Below are 18,253 nucleotides of genomic sequence, written 5' to 3' on the forward strand. Positions count from 1 at the left end.
CTTTCTAATCTACATGAAACGTTTGGACTCAAACTGTCATCTTCCTGCACCCACTACCCCCACTCCTACTTTCAGGCTGTCAAATAGCTATCATTTTAAATTAAGTTTATTTTATATCCTGAGGTTTCCAAATGAGCAACAACTATATAATTAATACCACGGTACATATTAGCATTGGACATGTCAGCAAAAAACTATTGGATTTCAGTTCAAGGTCTTCTTATACAAATGTAATAAAGATAAAGGCACTGATTTTTTTTTTCCTTTTTACATTGTGGAAAAAAATATTTCAAAAGCTACACACACTAGATCATCAGTTTTGATGACATTTTAGCTTATTATAAAAATTAGCCACCATTTTTAAGAGATTTATTTCAAAGAACAAAACAAAGTAATGATGGAAAAAGAAACGTAATTTATGTAGTATATCTCTTCTGGAAACTGCTCATCAACTGACATATTTTCTTAGTGTGTCACTGAACACAGGAAAGAGGCATAATTTATGATTAAACTCTATTAATGTAATCTCCAAGGAACTATTAAAATTCTTTAGTGGTACTTAAATCTTATTGTTCCCGCCCCCTCCCCCCAATATGAGTAATGCAGAGATGCTATTAGTTATAATGGGATTTAGTGCTTAAGAGCTTCCTCGGGTATATTCTCTAACTAGCTTTTCTAGGGCCAGTGCAGCAATAATCTGGAATTTACAATCTTTCTAATAGTTGCTTTTCAAAAGGGGGTGTTGGAATGACTTTTATTTGCTAAAGGGGAGGAAAGCAAACATTGGTCCAAAAAGTTTTTCTGAAGTGTAATACAGATGCTAGCATGTCATTTAATGATTTCATACACTTACTGTATCTTAAAGCTATTGAAATAAGAAAGTTTCTCATCTTTTAGGAATAAATCTTTCCCAGGATAAAGGTACTGGTTAGGAAGTTATGCTCCTCCAAACACTGGACAGTGAGTTGACTCATTCTCGGTGATGAGGGTTAAAATCCACCACGGATTACTCATAAGCAGGAAAGGTAATCTGCACATTAATCTTAACTCTTCCAAAACTCCCTAACTTAAACCAGCTTTCTTCTGCGAATAGCAAAGATAGCCTCTTTCAGAAACATTGGTTAGGCCAACAAAATGTTCACTTATAAGTCCCTGGTGTTTTCATTGTTTTTTGAGAAAGTCAAGATAGGAATTAGTTCTTTTTGAGGTCCAAGGTGTGGTAGAATCCCTACCCACCTCCTTCTGATACTCAACTCTCCCCTCATCTGAGACCATGGAGTTAGCTTGTTTTCATTCTTAACAGTCAAGCAGAGCAAAAGAAGAAGAAAAAACACCCTAGGAAAAGAAATACAATCCATTCTGACCAGACACCAGTGCTTCCTCTCTCTCTCGCACGGCCTCTGACTTCCGTGAGAATGGCATCCAGCGAAAAAGGCAGGCATCTGCTCTACAGATGGCAGTGGACACTTCTACTGATGGTTTGAGCTACCCGTGCTTTGTTCAGAGGTGTTTTTTTTTTTTTTTTTAAAAGATTTTATTTATTTATTTATTTGTTTGACACAGAGAGAGAGAGATCACAAGCAGGCAGAGAGAGAGAGGGGAAGCAGGCTCCCTGCTGAGGAGAGAGCCCTATGTGGGACTTGATCCCAGGACGTTGAGATCATGACCTGAGCCGAAGGTAGAGGCTTAGCCCACTGAGTCACCCAGGCATCCCTGTCCGAAGGTTTTAAAAATCCAATTCATGTTCCAAAGGAACGAAGCGATCTCTTCCACAGAGCTGTTGCTACAAGTCAGGTGATCAGAGCTCTGGCCTGAGTTTTAAACAGCACACATTTCCACGCATCCTTTTAAAAAGAAATTAAGCCTCGTGCACACCCCCGCCCCGTTTTCCTATTTGATAATTTTGATAGTTGCACGCTTTTTGATTTAGTTCCCAAGTCATTATAAAAAATTAAGTGCTCGCAGCCTTCCCCTTCGTGAATGAAAAGTACTTCTAAAAGCATAAATCGGATTATATCACATCTTGGTCTAAAACTCCTGGTGCTTTCCCAGCACCACATTAGGATGAAACATTCAGCATGCAATAATAATTCCCTCTCCCTGCTGCTCCAGGTCCTGATCTGCGCTTCGGACTTCTCTGCACCATGCACCCAGAGCTCCCTTTGTTTTGGGTAGACTGACTGCCTTTCGGTTTCCTAGAAAAGCCAAGCTCGCCACGACCCCAAGCCTTAGCGTGCGCTGTTTCTCAACCTGACCATGCCTCCCTCTTTGCCCAAGTAACTTCTGCTGAAGACTGGGGGCCTTTCCCTAGCCCCGGATCTAAATAAAGTCCTGCCTCAAATTTAGTCGGCACATTATGTTTTCTTTCTTAGCTCTTACCATAATTTGTAACTATCAGGTAATTTGTGGGTTTTGTAATGTTGGTTTGCTTCACTAGGCTGTACAGTCCATATGAAAGCAGGCCCATACCTTCGAAGCCTACCATTATATACCTGGCATATAGCATGGTGCCAGGCATATATAGCAGGTATTCAACGAATATTTGAATGAATGCATGACATTCTCGAAGTTCTCTCACGTCAGAGTGTTGGGCTTCAGGGCAAGAAGCATGCCTTCCCCCAGCTGGTATTAGCTCAGTTCACTATGGCAGGAAAGCTGGTCAAATGCCCAACTTGTCATCTCCAGACAGCGACGCCTCACCTGGACAGCTGATGGCTGACTGCCAGCTTGCGAGCTCAACCTGGTGAGGTCTTTTGGCAACATTTCCCTCCTCGCTGTGAATTACAGCTTTGGCAGGCTCCACGGGGCCCCCTCACCTGGCTGATGTGTCTCAGGGGGAGGACTGACTGGGCCAGCTGAAACTGAGGCCAAATAATCATTTATAGCTCCCCATATAAGGTTAATATGCACTAAGCTGAATCCACTAAGCCTGTGATTTAATTCAAAATCAGTAAGGAGAAAAAAAATGGCCTGATGGGTTTCCCCCCTTCTCAACTGGCTACCTTGTGTAATGGATTCTCGACTCCATAGGACAGCCTGGCAAAATAGCAAATAATTTGATATTGTTAACTCATGCACCCCAAAGAAGGATATGGATAAGAGTACAAAGTCAGAATCCTCATAGTTAAGGAATGCTAGTGTTCCAGCTCAAGACAATAGGATGCCAAATGACCAGTAGGAGGGTGAACTGAGTTTGTGAAAGATTGACACTTTCTAAAATTTCTTTAAAAAACATTTATTTATTTGAGAGTGAGAGTTCGAGAGAGAGCACAATGAGGGAAGAGGCAGAGGGAGAGGAAGTAGGTGAGCCAGGAACCAGATGTGGGGCTTGATCCCAGGACCCTGGGATCATAATCCAAGCCAAAGGCCGACACTTAACCAACTGAGCCACCCAGGTGCCCCTACAGACTGATACTTTAAAATGTGCCCACTCGGGGTTTAGGCTGGAGGGAAAAATGCAAAAAGTATATTTTTTAGCATGCTTACTTTCTTAGAAGAAAACAACAAAATGACAGCAAAAAAGCAAGCAATAAGCTACAATTTAGGCTGCGGCTTTCCAGAAAGGGTTCTAATGTTTAAAAAAGAAATGTTGGATGTGGCTTGAGTCTCTCTGATCCAAACACTCCCTCTCTGTAGGAAATACTTGCTACTGTGTATCACAGAATTATCACGGACTCTGATTTCTGCGGTAAAAGAACTATTACCTTGTCAGTATTATAGGTTCCTGCTTGCCCTTGGTGACAAATTTATCTTGAATCTGGGTCAAGGGTGCATAATCCAGAAAGCCCATATGGACTCTTCATTTAACACCAGTCACCATAATCCGGGTTCAATGGTTTAATCTGTGGAAGGGTCTGCTTTCCTCAGACAGTGAGTGCAAAGAGGCATGTCTGCTGTGCGCCCCCTGATAAATGATGATTCTGTCTATTCTGCTTCCTGGTTCTGCCCTGCCCTGCTCATGTCACCTCTTTCTTACCTAAGGCTACTGTTCTCGAATGTACTCCCCAGAGGAAGTGGATGACTTCTGTAAAGACAAGCGGAGAGGTCCTACTTGCAGGTGTGAAACACGCTCAAGGAAGGATTCAATCTTCTCTTTGGCATGAATGATAATAATTCAGTCATGCTTCACTGGGAGTTAAGAATAACTTTCAGATGTTCAACTTATTAATACATGGAGGTAATGGCAAGAAATGAAGAATCCTTCTGAAAGTGACGCTTGTTCCTCAGGTTGAAAAAAAAGATTTAAAAACTGGGAGTTCATAGGTTTTAGATGAACTCAATTACTTTCTTGTTTACAAATGATATGGTTAAGGTGCTTTTCATTATTCTCAAAATCCCCTTCATCACCAAAATGTTGACACATTGATGGGATAACAAATCAAATGACCTGATCCCATCAGGGTCAAGTTTTATCTGTTATTTGCTTTTTTGGGGTAGGGCTGGAATAAGAACAGGGCCAGCTACATACTTTGCAGGGCCCTGTGCAAAACAAAAAATGGGAACTCTTTGTTCAAAAATTAAGAATTGCAGGATGGCAATGGCAGAGCATGAAACCAAGAGCCCCATGTGACTGTAGAGGTTACGTGCCATGGTGCTCGTCCTGGGCAGGTGACGGAAGAGAAGGGAATCAGACCTACAGTCATGTCGTTTGAGACATGTCTGTCTTGTTTTTAGAAGAAAACTATGTCGGTTCTTGTTTTTGGAAGAAAAAAGTTTCTGTGACTTTTAGCATGTGAATACCAATAGAAAGACTTGGCTTCCTTTGCTAGGGAGGAGCTCAGGAGATGAAACTGAAGAGGTTGCTGAGGGGGAGAGGAGGAAAATGACCCTTAGGAAGGACCTACCACAGGTCAGCGGCACGGGTCACTGATCTCTCTTGCTCTAGCATAGGACTGATTCTGCACTAGAACCACAGAAACTAACTGAGGCCAATGATGAGTTTAGGCTTAACTGCTTTGAGTTTAGAAAGAGCAGGTTAAGGGATGCAGACATGGGACACCTGGGGGTTTTTGGGAACTCTGGATGGGATTTCTTTCCTGACCCCCATCCTCTGCTTAAGACCACTCACCCCCATTGCTATTAGCTCAAACACCCCAGAACTCTTCCTTTGCCTTCAACACCAGCAGCCTCCCCTCCATTATTTGTCCTGGAGACCAGCCAGCCTTACCATAAAGTCTGTCCGCTCTTAGTTATGTCCCCTCAACTCCCAGGTCAATGCTTATCCACCTAAGTGCCTTCTTATATGGTGTCATATAAGCCCATATAAGACCTCAGACTGCCCCTCAGTCCTCCACAGACCTTCCAGGGGGCCCCTTCTTGGAACATCCCCTTCACTGGCTCTCACAGGAGCCTGAAGGCTCTGTCTCCCCTACAGCTCTTTCAAGGGTGGTTATTTTCTCTCCCACCTCCCTCTTGCCAAGGGCCTGTAGGATACCCATCTTCCTTTGTCTTCCTTACTACTCTCTTGTTTCCGACTGCCGTTGCTCCTCCCTAACACCCCATTCTGACTCTTCTACCATGAGACTCCTGAACCCACCCCTGAACAGCCCTCCTAGCTGCGGTCACCTCCTCCCAGCTTACCCACTTCGTACATTGAAGAGTCACTCTCTGACATGAGTTCTAATTTTTGAAGATTTCCATGTTGGCTAGACATCCTTCCAACATCTTGGCCTGTAAGTTCCTTGACTTCCTTCCTCTTCCATTCTGTCTGAGTGACACCAACTCCCATGGTCCTATCCTGACCTTGCCATCAACAACGATGCCATGACCTCCAAAATTTTGATCTCAATCCTCTTATTCTCCAACAATTTCATTTTCTCATTCTAGCCAGCTCTCTCTAGTATTCTAATCCCAATGATTCTTCAACAGCAGCAGGCCCTGCACCCCATACACTGCCCATCCTCAGTCCCATAATGTCCTCCCTTCTCTCCTACACACCTTAGATTCCATGGGCCCTCATCATAACCAACTTCATACTCAGTTAGTTAGATCCCAACTCTGGTTAATTTAGCTCTTTGCTACTCTGTGCCTCTTTTCAAGCCGATAAATGTGGCGGGAGAAAATTATACAACCACACTCACTTTAAATTCATGACTGCTTACCCCAACTGCGCCCTTGGCACTGCCTGGTTTCCTCTTTATTTCCCCAGTCCATTCATGCTCACACTCTCCTAGACAACCACAATGCTTTCTGAAAGAGTCATCCAGACTTACTGTCTACATTTCCCTCTACCCTTTATTCTCCTTTGAACACTCTCCAGTCAGTCTTGTCTCCTCCATGCTACTGAAATGGCTACACCTTCCTAAATCCCAAGGTCAATTCCCAGTCTTCCTCATACTAGATCTATGAGCACCATTCAACTCTTCTCTAGTTGGTTTCTGAGACAACATTCTCTTCTGGCTCTTTTCCTATGTTAAAACCTATCCTCTGTTGATCTCTTCCTACTTCTTCCACTTTTAGCTACTGGAGTCCAGTATGGAAGCCACAACATATGTGTGGCTACTTAAACTAAAGTTTCAAAAAACTAAAAATTCAGTTCCTTAGTTACACTAGTCCTGTCTTAAGTGTTCAGCAGTCATATGTGTCTAGGGGCTGTCATACTAGATGGAGCGCATGGGGAACATTTCCATCACAGAAATTTCTAGTGGACACTGCTACACTAGAATACCCAAGGCTCAGTCCTTGGATTTGTCCTCTATCTGGAACTCACTGTGTTGGAAATGCCATCTAGTCTCTTGGCTGGTGACTCCAAAACTTATACCTCTAGCTTGGACTGATCTCTTAACAGATTCCTTCATCTGACTGTAAACTTGCCATTTCTACTTGTATGTTTAATAGATATATTTATTGTGCTTTAGATAGATATATTTATTGTGGGTGTTTTAATAGATATATTTATTGTGCTTTAAATATATCTATTTAAAAAATAGATATATTTATTGTGTAGCCCCAACACCTGACTCCCACAAACTCTTTACCCACAGTCTTCTCTGGTTCAGTAAATGACAGCTCCAAGCTTTCAGGTGATCAGGCCTAAAATCTGGGGCTCACCCTTGACTCTTCCCTGCCTCTCACACCTTTTAGCCAACCAGCAAATTTTCTTTGGCTCAGCCTTCAAATATATCCATAATCTGCCCACTTCTCACCACCTCCACTGCCACCATTCTATTCTGGACCACCAACATCTCTCACCTGGATTACTGCAAAGGTCTTCTATCCAGACTTTCTGCTTCTGTCCTTCCAAACTGCCTTACTTGGGTAAATATGTAACAAAATAACCAGAATACCTATAAAAGATAATTTGATTATGATTAGGAAAGTCTGTGTTCTAAGGTGGCCAACCAATCCAGCAGGGGAATCCCAGTCTCGGCCCCAGGGCCATTCCAGGTTGCCCCGTCACCTGCAGGCGCAAGAGAGGCACAGATACGGAAGCAAAACTGTATAAACCACCCCCCTTTATTTGTGCTCGGGGCTCAGACCTTGGGAGATTACTCCCTTCTGAGCCCGCTGGCATTGAATAAACCTCCTATCCTCCAAGATCTCCGAGTGCTGCTTGCTTCTTCCATCAGGTGATCCAGTCCTAACATTTGGTTCCCTGACCGGGAAACCCAACTACGCTGGGCCATTCTTGCCACAGGTTTGGGGGCAGGGCGGGGCAGGGATGGAATAAGGGGTCCTCAGGGAGGAGGTGCACCCCGCCTAATCTTTGGCAGTCTCCCATCGGGTTGCCTCAGACGGCCCTGCTCTGCTGTTCCCGCCAGACTCAAGGAGACTTGGCAGGTGAGGACCTGGTCCCCATGTGGGATTCTGTCAGATCAGGGGAGACTGAACACTTCCCAGAGACCTTTTAGAGGTCTCACAGGTGGGGATTCCCAGGAAGGGAATGTAATAACTTCAGTATGAACGCATGAGTGAATGAATGGCCTGTTTGTGTTTGTGGCGCCAAGGTCTTGGGACCACGGAGTCCGAATGGGCCCCAACCTATTCCGTTGTGAGTGATCTCATATGGTCTATGGCAAGCCCTTTGGAGTGCCATTCTGGGGTTTATATGGACTTGCTACGGCTGAGAGGCCCTCAAGTCTTCTCCCAGAGGGTGGACAGGCGGGCATCTGACTGGTGTTTCCTGTGGAGGGGCACCCACTCTTTGTCTGTCTCTGCGCCACTGCACCTGGGAACATCACTGTGGGGTCAGGGCAGAGTAAACCTATGGTTCTTGAGACCATGATTAAAAATTTCAAGAAGGGGTTTTCATAAGACTATGGAGTTAAGATGCATCCTGGCAAATTGAGAACCCTATGTGAGTTAGAATGGCCCACCTTTACTGTTAGATGGCCTTTAAAAGGGACATTGGATGTCCCAATGGTTCATCAGTTGTGGCAAGTTGTAATAGGAGAGCCAGGACACCTTAACCAGTTTCTGTACATCGACTCCTGGCTAGGAATTGCCCAGACACTGCCCCCTTGGGTGCGATTCACTTGCAATAGGGAGGAACAGACCATGGTCTTAATTGGATCCAAGAGGCCTAAAGAAAATCAACAAAAGTCCCAGTCTCCACAAATCCTAGCTGGAGACCCCAAAGATGAACTGATCTTGCCTCCACCATACATAGCCCCAAGACCGTCTACGCCTGGCCCTTAGCTCCAGACACTTCACTGTCATCGGCCTCATTAGTCTCACTGAGGCCCCCAGGCCCAGGGGATCCACTTTCTCCAAGACCAGCAGCCAGGCTGTGCCCAGGCCAGGCACAAGCACCCTCCAAATGCTGGTATAGGAGATGAGGGAATGTGAGAGGCGTGATGAAGACAGGACGGTCCAACCCGGCCGTTCTATAATGCATTATCAGCCTTTCTCCACCACTGACCTCCTCAACTGAGAGACCACAGGCTACAGTAGACCTTATGGAATCCCTCTTCCAGACTCATTGGCTGACCTGGGAAGACTGCCAACAGTTACTCCGCACCCTATTTAACACAGAGGAAAGGAGGAAAATAATGAAAAAAACATGGCTGTACCTAGAAGAGCACACACCAGTGGGAGTCATCAACCCTACTGCCTGGTTTAATATAGCCACACCCCAAGAGCGCCCAGCATGGGACTTCACCACATTTGAGGGACAGGCCGTATCCGTCGGTACCAGGAGGCCTCCTCCGGGAAATCTGGGCAGGAGCTAAAAAACCTATGAACATGACTAAGATATCCTTGGTCACCCAAGAGTCAGGGGAGTCCCCTGGGGACTACTACGAAAGACTATGTGAAGCCTACCAAATATAGTCTCCATTGGACCTCAAGGCCCAGCAAAGCCAACAGATGCTAAACATCTCCTTTGTGTCTCAGGCCGCCTCAGATATTAGAAGAAAGCTTCAAAGACTTGAGGGTTTCACTGGGATAAACATTACTCAATTAATAGAGATTGCCAGTAAGGTCTACATGAAGAGGTATAGCTAAAAGAGAGGCTGAAAAAAAAATGAAAAAGAAAGTCAGCCTCCTCAGCATCAAAAGAATGAAAAGGATAACACAAAGAGAAAGAAGCTCCTACCACTTAAAGGTGGGGCGGGGCACAGAACCCTCCTGGCCAGGGATCAATGTGCCTACTGTAAAGAAAAGGGCACTGGGAAAACAAATGTCCCAACTGGGGAAAAGCTCAGAAGCCCACCCGCTGCAAGGAAGAACCTCGAGAAGGGGATCTCATAGGCCTTGTGGAAATAAGACTCAAGACTGAGGGGGACCCGGGCTCTTTCCTTCTTGGCCCTCATGAGCCCACGGTCAAAATGAAAGTAGGGGGCCAACCAGTGACTTTTATGGTTGATACTGGGGCCGAGCACTCTGTTGTCATCTTCTCAGTGGCCCCTTTCAGCAAAAGGACTGCAACCATTCTTGGGGCCACTGGGACACAGGACACACAGCAGCCTTTTGCCAGGCTCATCAGTGTGAACTGGGGGGCCACAAGGTCCAACACGAATTTATCTACCTGATTGCCCCATCCCCCTCCTGGGTCGAGATATACTCTCCAAGTTTAGGGCTCAAATAACTTTTGAGCCTACCAGGCATACCAGCCTCCAACTGAACCCAAGGCAAAAAGAGACGGGTCTTTAATACTAGCAATTACCATACCTAGGGAAGAAAAATAGAGGCTATTCTGTGTCCAGGGCCAACCCAGCAGCTTGCCAGAGTTCAGGCTCGCCCTCCCTTCTGTATGGGCTGAAGACATGCCACCTGGACTAGCCATAAATCAGGCCCCCACATTAAAAAAAGACAGCGCTCACCCAGACTGTCAGGTCCTGGCAACAGCCAGTCGCATATCTGTCAAAGAAACTGGACTTTGTGGCAGCAGAATGGTCCCCGTGTCTCAGGGTACTAGCAGCCACAGTCCTACTCAACGAGGCAGACAAGCTCACCCTGGGACAAAAGCTTAACGTCAAGGTCCCTCATGCAGCTGCGACCCTCATGAACACACAGGGCACTGCTTCCTTTCCTGCTCTCGGCTAGCACGATACCAAGGGCTCCTCTGTGCAAATCCGCGGATAACCCTTGAAACGGTAAAAACATTAAACCCAGCAACCTTTTTCCCCATAGAAGAGGGGGAACCAGACCATGACTGCTTCCAAGTAACTGAAAAAGTCTATGCGAGCATCCACATCTACGGGTTCAAGCCATACAAATTCCAGAGCTCACTCTGTTCTGCGACAGCAGCAGTTACCCACAAGAGGGTGCCCAGAAAGTGGGTCATACAGTCACCACAACCACTAAAGTCCTGGAGGCTACGGCATTACCAACTGGCTGGTCAGCACAATGGGCTGAAGTACACGCCTTAGTCCGAGCCCTCACCCTCAGTGAAGGCAAGTAGGTCAACGTCCACACTGACTCTCAGTACACCTTTGCTACTGTGCATACACATGAGGCCATCTGCAAGAAGACGGGCCTCCTAAATGCTGCAGGAAAAGCTATCAAAAACAAGGAAAAAATACGAAAACTCCTTGAAGCCATCTGGCTTCCAAGAAAAGTAGCAATCCTGTTACTGTAAGGGACCCCAGAAAGGAGATGACGCCATAGCGTGGGGGAAATCATCCGGCAGATGAGGCTGTCAAGATCGTGGCCAGAAAGGACGCGGACAGAGCCCCTTCCCTCACCATGGTCCTAACACCCCTGGAAACAGTCCCTTTGCCCAGTTACACTAAGAGGAAAAAATGGGCCATGGCTGAGGGAACCACCCCGACTTTAAAAGGATGGTGGGTGATGCCAGATGGGCGCACCTTCATTCCAACAGCAACAGGACATCTAATCAAGAAATACTACCAACTCACCCATCCAGGAAAAAACCGCACTAGAGGCCCTCCTCCAGGAGCACTGCTACATCAGCCAGCTGCCAGCACTTTGCCGAGCAACGAGTGAGCAATGCGTAACACGTGCTAAAACTAATGCTCGATCTGCACCGCGGCCCCCGCCAGGTGTCCAGAGAATGGGAGGAACCCCTTCTGAAGATCCAGAAATAGATGTCACACACACGCAGCCGAGCAGGGCGTTCAGATATCTCCTAGTAAGAACATGCATATTACTCTGGATGGGTTGAAGCCTTCTGTGGCAAAACAAAGCCGGGAATTAGCCAAAGTCTTCTTGCGGGAGACTGTGCCCTGGTTTGGCCTGCCATTAACAATCCATAGTGACAATGGGCCTGCATTCGTAGCAGACATTGTACAGGCCTTAACCAAGTCTCTCAACATTACCAGGAGACTCCACACTGCCTATAGGCCCCAAAGCTCAAGGAAAGTAGAGTGGATGAATTGTACTCTCAAGGGAACCTTAGCAAAGTTTTGTCATGAGACTAACCTCCCATGGCCAGATCTGCTACCTCTAGCCCTCCTGCATGCCCACTGCACACCTGGGATGCTAGGTTTCTCCCTTTCGGCATGGGTGTATAGATGGCCTCCCTCGTGCCTGGGGAGCCCTCCAGGAAACTTACATCAGGTTGGAAATAAAAAAATTGGGGCCTGAGGCCACCCTAAATAAATGACAAAGGTACACCGCTGAGAGGGCCCCAATCTTCCTAGGGTCCCAGATGCACTCCTTCCAGGCAGGAGACTCAGTCTGGATCAAATATTGAAAAAGGAACCCCCTCAAACCACAGAGGACAGAGCCTCACGCTGTTGTTCTAACCACCCCTACTGCCCTTAAGGTTTCTGGTGTCACCCAGTGGGTACACCACTCCAGAGTGAATGAAACCCATCACCCGGATGAGGGGTCGCCCCAGTGGAAAATCCAGCTAAACCTTATAGACCTGCTCTGGATTCATCTTCAATAAGACCCCACTGACAGATAGACACCTGCTCCCCTTGGTTCCTAGCTCTCATGGCGTGATATCCTCATCCTAGGAGTCAAACTCCACCCTGTTGTCCCTTCTGGCTGGACTTTGCCCCAGAGACTTGCCATTGCTCTTGCTTATTGAGTGACCTTAGGGTGTATTACTACGCTTACCTGCTCACAGGTTTTATCTGCTCTCGGGGTAGCCACAATGGCTCCCTCTAAGGTTGTGGACCCCACCTTTATGGGCCCTCTGCCGTCTCCTCCTAAGAGCATTTCACTATGGTTTTCCTGACCCCCAGTCAGTCCTGGTCTTTTGCTACCTGTTGTTCCTCCTCAATGCCTTTAGCTTGCCCGACCCGGCCGGTGGGGGACAGACACCCCACACAATCAATCATGCACGCTTGTCAGTCTCTTACCCAGTCCTTCAGTCCTCCTGGGAGAGATACTCCACTTATATGGAAACCTCTTGGCTGCCCCCCGACGCTCCCCCGCAGCCATTCCTCTTGTCATGGGCCTGCTGGCTGCATCAGGAGCTGCCCTCAGTGTCACTGGCTTGCTTCGGGATGTCACAGGTTCAGTACCAGAGGCTAACTCAACAACTGACAGCAGATTTTTCTGCCCTCACTCAGTCAACCCTAGCTCTGCAGCACCAACTCAATTCGCTGGCCTCAGTGGTCCTACAAAATAAGCGTGGTCTCAACTTGCTCACGGCTGCACAAGGGGGACTCTGCCTCTTCTTACAGGAGGAATGTTGTTTCTATGCTAATGAGTCGGGGGTGATTCAAGAAACTCTGATCCAGTCACAGGATGGAGTAAATCACGGGTGGGAGGCACGTCAGCGCACGTCAGCAGACGACTTAGTGAGATTCCCTCTCACGATGGTCCCCCTGGTTCGGCCCCCTCATCAGCCCCCTCCTCCAGCTCCTCCTCACAGTGGCATTTGGTCCTTGTATTCTTTTTTTTTTTTTTTTAAGATTTTATTTATTTATTTGACACAGAGAGAGAGATCACAAGTAGGCAGAGAGGCAGACAGAGGGGGAGGGGAAAGCAGGCTACCCCTGAGCAGAGAGCTGGATGCGGGACCCTGGGATCATGACCTGAGCTTAAGGCAGAGGCTTAACCCACTGAGCCACCCAGGAGTCCTGGTCCTTGTACTCTTAATGCCCTTATCAGGTTTATCACTGCGCAAATTGCCAAGAGACAACTCCAGTTGCTCCTTACTCATTATCACCCCTTAGAAAATGAAGGTGATGCCCTCTAAACTGGGTGTTTGGAGGGCATCAAAGGGGGGGAATGATAAAGAAAACCTGTGTTCTAAGGTGGCTGAGGTATCCAGCAGGGGAATCTTAGTCCCGGCCCCAGGGCCAATCTGGGTTTTCTCTCCTGCCCCTCTGGCTGTGGGGTAAGAGTGGCACAGATACGGAAGTAAAAGTGTGTACCCCCTTATTAGTACTCAGGGCTCAGACCTTGGGAGATTACGCCCCTCTGAGCCCGCTGATGTTGAATAAACCTCCTATCCTCCAAGGTCTCTGAGTGCCACTTTGTTTTTCCGTTGGGCAATCCAGTCCAGGTTCCTTCCGTAACAACTATATTATTTCTCAGGTTTGCTCAAAGCCTTCTCCATAGTCTTCATCTCATAAGAAAGCCAGTAGAAGCCAGAGCCCTGCTAAAAGCTCACAGAGATTTCTATCATCTGCTTCCTGGCACCCACAGGACCCACTCTTCCCTTCTCTGGTTTCTGCCACACAGCCCTCTCGACAATCCTCGGTCAAGCTCAGTATTTTCTTACCTCAGGGCCTTTGCACTCTCTGCTTCTGCTTGGAAATCTCTTACCCCAGATAGCCTATGACTTGCTATCATACTTGTCCACATATCTCCTCAGAAGTTGCCTCAGCATTGAGGTCTTCCCTGACCACCCTGTCTAAATCTGTAATTCTTACTTGATGCTTCCCCCTACCCCCACACGCCCTACCCCCTACCTCTGCTTTGTCTTTCTCTGTAGCACTTGCCACATTTAAAATACCACAAATGTTCTTGTTTGTTTATTGTTTAACTCCTGCTATCATTTCAGCTTAGAATAGCAGGGACTTTGTTTTGTTTACAAGCCGTCCCCAGCATCTAGAAAATTAACTTTAGCAGTCACTTCAATAAACATTTGAGGAGTGAATGATCAAAGAGAGGCACATATTTTCTTTCTTTTCTTACTTTTCCTCAGGTTTCAGTTACTTTGTTCTAGTAACTACCTCTACCCCTTTAGGGTAAAATGAACTTACTTTCAGGCAAAATGAAAGCTAAAGGTTTTTAAATATTCCATACTGATAAACTCATTTGAAACTCATTTGAATATTTGATAAACTCATTTGAAATATATATATTTAAAAAAAATATATATATATATTTTAAGCTTAACTTGTCTACGATTGTAATTTTTAGAAATTTTAATCATTTCCTCTCATAGGAAAAATCATAATTTCAAGTGTTGAGTCTTGATGTCTGATTTAAGTGGCAGAAGTTCCTAATACTTATTCTGATTAAGGTAGATGCACTGGGGGAAAAAAAAACCACATTGATTCTAGAACTGGTTCTGCTCTCTTCTTCCAAGAAAAAAATCACTTTAAACTATAGAATTAACCCTAGGGCCACCCTCCTGGAGCTACAGAAGTCTCTTCACAGAATGTCCACCTGGAGTCCGGTTGGAGAGCTGGAAATGGCCAACAGCAGAATTCTCCAGTTTGCCAGGTGACCCTGGTAATTAGTAGAGCTTTCACTGAAACCTTGAAATAGCTGGCTGATCCCAGCCAGGATCAACTGGCCCAGGGAGAGATGGCTCCCAGGACCTAATGACCTGAGCCATCTGTCCAGAGCTGGGAATACCAGGCAGCAGGCTCTTTCCCCCAGAAGCCCGGGCCTCATCTGGGGCCATAGGAGGAGAAAAGTATGTGGGGGGCCAATCTGTGGGAGAGCCCCAGGTACCAGCTCAGCCTCTGGTGGCCTCCCTTAGGTCACTGGCCTGTAGGATGAAGAATGGGAGACAGACTCTGGATTGAGTGCCTGGCTGAAATCAGAGCTTCATCGGAAGGATTATTTTCCAGTCCCTGTAATTTCCTTAGATAAGTAAAGATATTCCGCTGTGCAAATAACCATTTCCTTAGGAAGCAGTTCAGGGGTGGGGAAATGTTTTCCTCACTGAAGCTCCTGGGTGGTAAGGACATGCAAGTGACAGTCAAACAGAAAAAGCAAAGGGATTTACTTTTAGAGGTTGTGTTTTTTTTTTCCTTTTCTGTTTTGTTTTGTTTTCCTCAGAAGAGCAGAGAAAGTGGGGTGGTTTTAAATATATGTCCAAAATTCTAGGGCGCCTGGGTGGTTCAATGGGTTAAGCCTCTGACTTGGGCTCAGGTCCTAGGCCCAGGGTCCTAGGATGGAGCCCCACATCGGGCTCTCTGCTCAGTGGGGAGCCTGCTTTCCTCTCTCTCTCTCTCTCTGCCTACTTGTGATCTCTTTCTCCATCAAATAAATAAATAAAATCTTAAAAAAATTAAAATATGTCCCAAATTCTTTCATGCTCTTTCCTTAATGCAGTGGAACCCAATTCCCTTCTTTTTGAGGAAGGGCCAGACTTAGCGACTTTCTTCTCTAGAAAAGAAAAGCAGAAGAGACACACCAGGCACTAGATTTAAAAAGACACATCTGCTTTCTCTCTCTCTTTCTCTCCCATCACTTGTACTAGGGGAAGTTTGCCACTCTGTTCTAAGACACTCAAGTAATGTATGGAAAGGACCACACGGATGGTGAGAAGTGGAGGCCTCTGGCCCTTGGCCTCCAGCCACGTGCACGAGCCAACTTGCAAGGACTCACTCAGGTCTTTGGAGGATTGCTGCCCTGATGGACATTCTGACCGTGACCTCATGAGAGACTCTGGGCCGGAACTACCCAGCCAAGCAGCTCCCAGATTCCTGACTGTCTGAAACTGAGATAATAAATGTTTGTTGTTTTAAGCTGTTAAATTTTATAGTAAGTGGTTACAAAGCAATAGATAACTAAGACAGAGGGTAAGGACCACACAGTTAGGCTTTTTTTCATTTTTATTTTATTTTTTTAAGATTTCACTTATTTATTTGACACAGAGAGACACAATGAGAGAGGGAACACAAGAAGAGGGAGTGGGAGAGGAAGAAGCAGGCTTCCTTAACAAAATTATGTAATTTGCAAAAAAGGAAATTATGTAATTTGCAGAAAGGACTTAACACATCTCCATAGACCTGGGCAGGGCCTCTAAGCGGGTCTCACCTGATCCTGCTGAGGGACCTTTGTCCAGAAACTCAGCTTCTCTGAGCCTCAGTGCCTCCTCACAGTGTGGTTATGAGGGTTGCAGGAGTTCATGAGAGCAAAGCCCCTAGCACCGAGGGGCCTGATGGTGGTGGCAGGGATTCCTGAACCCCAAGCTGGCCTACAGCCATGCAAAGGCCCAGCGGACCCCCAGACAGTGCTCTGCCCACAGCTCCAAAATGCCCTTCCTGGGGAAGAAGACATGAACTTGAGGGGATAAGGATCAGAGAGGAGATGGCAGAGAAGGGCTGATGACAAGTTGTTCGGGGCGTTCACAAGTGGTCAGCCTTGCGACACTCTTTTCCACTTTGCTTTTGAATCTCAGCGTGTTACTCTCCCTGCTTTAAAGGATACCCAGCTATGGTCCCCAGCTTTCCAACTGCTTTCCATCCCCAGGACGTTATTCTCAGAGCACTCTGACCGGGGGCGCTGTGATAGGAGCACAGAAGGTACTGCTTTGGCGTCAAATGCTTTCTTCATTTGCCACCATCTGAGGATGGGGGACATTTTCACACAACGGCCACTCACTCCTCTGCAACACTCCTGCGGTACTTGAGTGTAATATACAGAAACTTGATAAACACCCTTGCTCATCAGCAAGGACAGCAGTGTCTGAATTTAGGGTATATGTCTAGGCTTCCGCTGGCCTCAGCTGCTGAAGGTCTCACCAGCAGGTGAGTGAGAGGGAGATGCAAGTTTATTTTAAATTCGGGTTCTTAGACTGCAGCGCGTTGGAAGTATATGTGTATAAAAAAAGAAAATCTAAACAATGGGGGCACAAAAGAGTCTGCAAGACCATATTCCCAAGGCCCTTCAAAACCAAGATGTCGAGGCTATGGCTGGCAGAAACCACAGTGACAAAAGTCCAGTGAGGGGTTCATCCAGGAGCTGACAGCTTATACTCAATTCCTCCACTGTTGTCATCTGGTTGAAAAGAAGTATTAATCTACTTGGTAATTCACCATATAGGGTCACTTGGGTTAACTTAAATCTGATCTCCTCAGTAGTAAGAAGGCGTTCTTCTTATAGCAATCCATGAAGAAAATAAGCCAAATTGTAGGCATTTTTAAAAAGGTAGCTACGGAAGTACAGATACGGGCTAATACCCAGAATGGCCACACACAAAAAGTAGGAAAATGATTTTCAACCCAGCTAAGCACTTCTTAAAGTGATTGGTTTTCAGGGAAAGAAAGACACAACTCAGTGTCCATGTTACTTTATAGGACACTTAAGGTTATTAGAATCTTCTTGGTGCTGTTTTCACTGATGACACCCTGTTGCCCACTTTGCCTTTTCAGACCTCACCAGTCATGGATGGCAATCATTCTTAATCCACAAAGAGAATTCTTTACCTGAGCACAGGTTACATTCTTGATGTCCGTGAGCTGCTGCTGGTTTAGTTTTATGTATCATATATACTTAATTCTTTCACTTGGTCCATACCTTTCCTTGGTTTATTGAGTGCTTAAGATAAAGCAGGTATGTTAACAGTACAAGGAATACTCACTTTCAAGGGGCAGACAGACACATAAACAGAAAAGTATACATTGCAGATTTATATTAGTTCAACATATATAACTGGTTACGGTATCTAACCAAGTCTGGGAAAGGGAGAGGTCAAGAAAGATTC

The 18,253-nt window shown here is 46.2% G+C and overlaps 1 protein-coding gene and 1 long non-coding RNA gene across 12 annotated transcripts in view; one reads left to right on the top strand and one right to left on the bottom strand.

Moving 5' to 3' along the window:
* Positions 1-18,253, bottom strand: part of LOC116590758 (IQCJ-SCHIP1 readthrough transcript protein) — a 742,659-nt gene that overhangs the window by 62,619 nt on the left and 661,787 nt on the right. The gene's annotated exons all lie outside the window — the stretch shown is intronic.
* LOC116590806 lies at positions 737-15,661 on the top strand. The gene is made up of 3 exons (XR_004285743.1): positions 737-808; positions 2,525-2,527; positions 15,649-15,661. It is a non-coding gene; the product is annotated as an uncharacterized LOC116590806 (long non-coding RNA).

This window comes from Mustela erminea, chromosome 1 (assembly GCF_009829155.1).
Source record: "Mustela erminea isolate mMusErm1 chromosome 1, mMusErm1.Pri, whole genome shotgun sequence".
In the NCBI taxonomy this organism is placed as follows: Eukaryota; Metazoa; Chordata; class Mammalia; order Carnivora; family Mustelidae; genus Mustela; species Mustela erminea.